Source organism: Morone saxatilis, unplaced genomic scaffold, assembly GCF_004916995.1.
Source record: "Morone saxatilis isolate NCDOM2014 unplaced genomic scaffold, NCSU_SB_2.0 Contig6, whole genome shotgun sequence".
In the NCBI taxonomy this organism is placed as follows: Eukaryota; Metazoa; Chordata; class Actinopteri; family Moronidae; genus Morone; species Morone saxatilis.
In genome coordinates this window covers 3,559,987-3,566,494 of record NW_023340206.1, presented here as the reverse complement: position 1 = coordinate 3,566,494, position 6,508 = coordinate 3,559,987, and the positions used below count along the sequence as shown (strand labels likewise).

The 6,508-nt window shown below is 41.5% G+C and overlaps 1 protein-coding gene and 1 long non-coding RNA gene across 2 annotated transcripts in view; one reads left to right on the top strand and one right to left on the bottom strand.

The window, feature by feature from the left end:
• Positions 1-3,075: 3,075 nt before the first annotated feature.
• LOC118339948 (nuclear receptor subfamily 0 group B member 1-like) overlaps positions 3,076-6,508 on the bottom strand; it is a gene marked incomplete in the record, with an annotated part of 4,529 nt that continues 1,096 nt past the window's right edge. The window contains 1 exon segment of the mRNA XM_035677775.1: positions 3,076-6,508.
• Positions 5,343-6,508, top strand: part of LOC118339953 — a 21,630-nt gene continuing 20,464 nt past the window's right edge. The window contains exons 1-2 of the long non-coding RNA XR_004797342.1: positions 5,343-5,430; positions 5,848-5,892. This is a non-coding gene — a long non-coding RNA (uncharacterized LOC118339953). The remainder of the gene's footprint in view (positions 5,431-5,847; positions 5,893-6,508) is intronic.

Sequence of the window (6,508 nt, the reverse complement as noted above, 5' to 3'; positions counted from 1 at the left end):
GACATTTTGGGAAATATGCTTTTTGAGAGTTAGCTTGAAGATCTGTTTTTCCAAAGACGTCAAACTGATCCTTTAAGTACAAAGAATAGATATGACGCCTGAATTTCATGTCTTCTGTGTCGCTCACCATCTCGACCCAGTCCAGAGTTTCCTTCAGCTTCTATTAAATGTAACACGTGTACAACTCAGGTCAACTATTGCAACATCAGTGGCTGCATGTGTGAATCAGTCAATCACAGAAGATTCCCTATACTGTCTTACCTCACCTGAAAGCAGAATCACTTTAATATAATGAGAATACTGTGTTACATAATTACCTCATGCACATTATAATTATACTTTTGATCTACATGAATACTGTTTGGAATGAAATCCTGTGTCTCAGGATTATTTTGACATGCTTCCAGTCCCCAAAAACTCTGGTAAGTGCAATGTTTGTGGCAGGATTGTGGTATTATGGATCTGAACAGAGAGACTGACTCTAATCTTAACCACACCAAACCCTATCATAAAAATCTCTTCCTCTCACAGACCAACTGCCCTGAACCTTACTGGATGAGTCAGATCGCAGTTCTTCCTCCTTACACTGAACCCGAGGAAGGAAGACGCTCCCTATAGCCGTCTTGTTTTTCTGGCATCATGGCTGCAACGTGAAGCTACATTCTAATCATCTGAGCCCGTGTGAACATAGAAAGCCGCCAGATGTTTCATCTGAGCCGACATGTCGCCATATGGTGTGCAAGTGTGTGCCTGTGAGAAAGGGGGAGTTCCTAAGCTTTGGCACTTCTCCCCCCCCCCCCCCCCGAAATGAAATCATTTTCACTTCATTACAGTGTCACGGCGTAATAAGCTCCCTGAACGAAAGCATGTGACGTGTGGGTAAAGTGGAGACACTCGCTGGAGTGAAAGCACAAGCGGACGTACGCATGCACAGATGTTTTGTTTCTTCCTCTACCTACACACACACACACTTACTGGTGAGGAGTATTACTCACTCTGGCAGGTATACCATGCCCCTGTATGTCCCACAGGGCCTTGTTACTCGGAGCTCTGTGCACTGTGCTCTGTGTGACATGTCTTCCACTCCAAGAACCAGGCCAATTGTCTGTGCATGGATAGGTGGCAGTGGAGACTGAGGCTGTGTATGTTGTGTGTGTGTGTGTGTGAGAGCTGAAAGCATTTGGAGAGTGGATGCAGGCAGCTGTTAACCCAGTTTTTGGAATAATTTTGAACTCACCATGGTTCAGCACGGCATAATTGCCTCCGCATGCAGTGTGGAAGATGCAAGTCATGGATCACTGATCACTCACCAAGCCTTTCAATTTACTCTTACTTCCTGCAAGAGTGGCTCCATCTTTTAATTATTATAACAGTATCGATGTCTGTGTGGCGAGGTTGGATATTGACTTGACCACGGATACAGCTGGCGTATCTAAGCTGCCCTTTTCATGTCTCAATTGAACAAATCAAGGGAAATCACATTAACGTATTATCAGAATAAAACGCCGCCTCATTGAATTTGAGCAGTGACCAGTTTCTGTCCTCCAATTAGAAGACGGGGAGAAAAACTGGCCACCTCAGGAAATTCGAAGTGAAACGCTGTCATCTGCTGGACGTACTTCATCCTGCACCCAAGTCTCTTGTAAGGCATGCTGGGAGGGAAGGACCCCAATTTGAGCCATTATGGTGAAAGTGGGGTGACGTGTAGATCGTTAAGACATGATAAAAAAAAAAAAGGCACACACATCTTCTCTAAATTGCCCCGGTTGAGATATTTTTGCCGTCTGGAACCTATAATTGTGATGAATGGAGGTGTGTGTGTTTTCCTTTAAAGCAGCCATTATGAACTGCTGCTGTTACTTACAGAGCTCTTTTTATGGCTCCCAAATGAGCAATGATACAGAGCTAGCACAGGGTGAATATATAACGAAGGATAAGCTCTATTATATGTATTTGTGCCACATTCTATATATATCAAATTATTAAATGAGCTAAAATAGATGGCACCCTGTATCCACACAACTAAAGTCAAACACTCCTCTCATCTCGGTATATTTAGGAATATATGGCTGCAAATGATTTTATTCTGCTGAGACAAGTTAGAATAAGTGCTGGCTCAGCTTATGCTATATTTCTAAATATTCTACAGGCAACTTAAACCTGTCATGTTCACTTCCTTACACATAGAAATGGCACTAATTGACAGCTTGTCAGTGAGACATCCCATCATGTTCAATAACCGGATCATTTTACCTCTGTTTTTCCAGAGTGTTAGTGTAATAAGATGGTTAATGGTGCTTGATTTCAGTTCAAATTGGGGAAAAAAAAAACAGAATAGGTAGGAGAAGCGTCAGGCAAGGTGTGTTCGCAAGGAATTATGGGTAGAGAAATAGTTTTGCCCAACACTTCTTCTGCTGTGGGGTTTTACGGATGTTGGGGTCAAATAAAGACAGGTAAGTTATCAGCGTTATTATAATCCTCATAATTATGTGTACAGTGCGATATTCAGCCGGTGTCGGTGGTTTAGTTTGAACGTAGCAACTGTTGCTGCGGCGGAAAACAACCACGTGTTAGTTTGTTTGTTTGTTTGTTTGTTGTTAGTCTGTCAAAGTGTTAATATTCGACATGTTTCTGAAAGTAATGTCTTCGGAAAGAGTTCCTACTGTCGAGGAGAGTATATTGACAATAGTAAGTTAGTTCTCACTTTAAAACGACTTTAATTGAGACGTTTCCCTAATTAAGACGTCAGGTGTGCGAGCCGTCGCTTGCCTACTGACGTCACTGCGGTAAAGTTTGTAGTTTTTCTATCTATTAATAATATTAATAATAATAATGATAATAATGATAATAATATTTATGAGGCTGTGTGCTGACACTGTAGGTTTAAACATCCTTTAAAAGTCAGCTTGTTAGCAGTGGTTGTTTATTTATTTAATGTCTGAGTAAACATAAACATAAACAACCTTACAAAATGATATAACTATAATGTATAAACAGCTGAACTGAAATAATATATAATTATTCAGAGCAATAATAAAAAAACAGGAATAGAAATATGAAATTTTTATTGTGTTGAGAAAACAAATTACCATGGCAACACAGCTATGCCCCTTCGTTATGATATTCCTGTGCGGCTAACAATGCTCCAACTCCATGTATTTCTGCCTTCAACAAACAGATACTCCTGTTGAATAAATATACTTCCATAAATAAAAGAATGGATAAAATAAAGAGCCCAGAGCGAGAGAAGAGCTGAAACCTTGTTACATCCACGTGTTCCTGCACAGACCTTACTGTCATATACAATGTTTAAACAGCTGAACGGAGGCTGAAGCATTCACAGTAATAATAGAAAGGGAATGTTAGTAAAGACTTTAAATGTTTAATTAAGGCTAGTAGTACTTTGTTAGGTTGACTGTATAACAGTAATAACTTAGTTTCACTGTCTCATAAGATGTAGTTATTCTTTACTGTAGATAGATAATTGTACATTTAAATAACTACTGGGCTAATCAATAAAGGTGGTTGTGTCAAACGTTATGAACATTTTCCATTAACATTCATCATTTCACAGGTGTAAACAGGCCTGACAGAAGCATTATTGAGTACACTATACTCCTGTAATAGTAATGGTACAGTTGATGATCCTTCATCAAATGTGGCATCGCTTCGATTTCTCACAATCACAGTTTCCTAAAGTCCAACCTGAAGTCTTCACATGTCCTGCTGTGTGTGAGCAACAGTCCAAAACTCAAAGATATTTAGTTTACTGTCACATAAAATAAAGAGAGAGCAAACCCTAATGACCGACTGTAACTAAAGAGAGGTTTGGGTTGCTTCATAAAAGACTTAAAACTATTCAGAGTAGGTTTAGATCAGTTTTCTGCCAATCAGATGATCTGTACAGCTTCAGAATCGTGTATCAAAGCTTATGATGCTATGTATTCATTATAGGTAAGGGTTCATTTCTTCCAGCGTCGGTCCACATTTAGTGTGACGTGTTTGTGTACACGGGGATCAGCCTGTATTCCTGAGATTTTGTGTGGAAGCTCCACTGGCTGCTGCGTTGTTTGTGATGTGAGATCCCGCACCGAAAGGAAACCACAGTAATCTGAGACAAGCTTAGCTGGTGTTACACTCTGTAGCTGAGAGGGGGGAAAAACGCCATTAATGCAAATGCTTCGCGAGATTGTGGTGCTAATACTCAAGGCTAAGCTTAAATGTCTGTTGCTGCCTTGAAAGGCTGCATCCGGAGGAAAGAAAAGCCCTGAGAGGACACGCTCAGAAGCTGCGCTCAGCATTCGCTCATTGTCATAAGCAGCAGAAATGTGAAGTGGGTAACTTTTAGACTTTGATACCTGACTTTTAACAATGCAGAGCCGGTAGCCTTGAGGGAAGATTGAGAAAACTTTGACTGAAGAAATACCAGAAATGTCAAGTGGTCAGTGGTTCCAAAGCTGTAATCTTTCTGTGTGCCGTACAAATATAATATTATTTATTTAGAGAATCAAGTATCTGTCCTTTCTCACAACATAATGCCAGTCTGTATGACTTCCTGCAGGAGTCGGACTGTATTTCTCAAGCCACAGTAGCCCGTCAGCAGGGATACACACCACCAATAGCCGGACTAATAGGTCGGGTCTATGTGTTTACTTGCGTTAACGTTCTTAAATCAGGGTGTTGTCGTTAAAATGCAACCCACTGTTTATTTGATCTAAATGTGTGAAATATTTAGTGCCAGCTCATCGACAGAACATTAACCAACAACCATTTTAATATTAGATGATACGTGTATAAAAGATTTAATATTAGAGTTCTCTCTTTGTGTTTTGGACTGTTGTTTGGAGCAATTTGTACGTGCCTCTGTGGGCTCTGGGAAATTGTGTTTTGTGGCTTTAATTGCCAGTTAAATTAATAATGAATTTTGCTGTAACAATTAGGACACTGTTCAATCCATCATAACAAGTTTAGCTGTCGCATAATGTGAAAGCAGAAGCAGTGGAAGTCAGTAAAGTCAGTACAGCAACAGAGGCAGCAGCGTGGTGGTTCAGCACAGAGTACACGTCGTAATCACAGCCAGTATTAAAACTTTAAACGACACACAACACATCTTCATGTTAAGACAAAGATGGGAAATAAGTGTGCGTCATGGGAGGTGACTCAGCATCAAATGTTAATTCACATTATGAACACACAGTGTCCCGTCTCGTCAGCAGGGATAATCTGCAGCATTGTTTCCTGTGGTTTAATTCCGGCTGGTATTTCCCAGGTAACGGCACGCTGCGGCACCTGGGAGCAGGAGGAAGAAGAGGAACAGCTCGGCGCCGGCTCCTGGCGATATTAATGAAACGAGGCGGCGAGCGAATGCTTGATGAGCGGCGGCGTATTCACTGAGGCTGCCTGAACAGGGAGCTGGAGCCCAAACCACCGGTGTGTTACAATGTGTAGCAGCTGTTTTAATCGACACCCATAACTTTTTTTGTAGGTGTCGGATTGGTGATGAAGAGCGTGTGTGTGTGTGTGTGTGTGTGTGCGTGTGCGTGTGCGTGTGCAGAAAGTCATTTAAGAGCTGTGGAAAAATACATCTGACTGCTAATGATTATGATGCCTGCTTGCACTGTGTTTAAGGGGCAATAAGTTGGATTTTACGGCCCTAAAGTGACCACAGTGCATCTGCAGGAGTTTGATAGCATTGTTCATTAATACCACGATTCATTTAGCAATAAACAGCATCTGAACCAGCAATTACATGGCCCACAATTAAGATTTCAAGCTTCAAACTCACTTTCTTGTAAAATGAAAGGATGCCTACTTCTAGTTTTTAATGCTCTTTTATTTCCTTTACAGAAAGTGATGGACGATGGCCTCCACCCGTCAAACTGAGCATCACTGGTAGGAACCTCTTATTCTTCTCTGCTTTCTAAAGCTGTGATTCTCTCGCTTCTGCTTCTCTACACGAGGCAATGCTTACTGTTTGTGCTTTTTCAATCATACTGCGTTTGGTAGTGTCTCTGTAATGGGAGCTTTAGTGTTGTGGGAGCAGATGTTCTGCAGCTGGAGTCGATGTATTCAACCTATGGAGGATTGTGATTTGATGGCTTGATGGATACATGGAGCTTGACTGAGGTCTTGTGTTTGGGCAGATGTCTGTATCACACTTGTGTCACGTAAGCGATGCTCTTATTGAGACTGCGTGTTGTTCCCACAATGCTCAGCAACCTGGTTCTCATCTGGTGTCAGAGTTGGATCTCTGCAGAATCAGTCAGGGATTTGTTGGGACTGTTGTAAAGCCCCACACCGCTGAACACCGGCGTTAAATGACAGCTGTGTAATCTAATATGCATGACAGGTGACAGCACAGATGTTTCAGTGACTGGCTGCAGCTCCTCAACACACAGAATCCTAATGTGCTGATGCTCTGAGCAGATTCTGTAAAGAAAGACGATGAAGACATGATCACATTGAATCTATCGATCAGTCCATTGATCAGTCCATCGATCAGTCCATC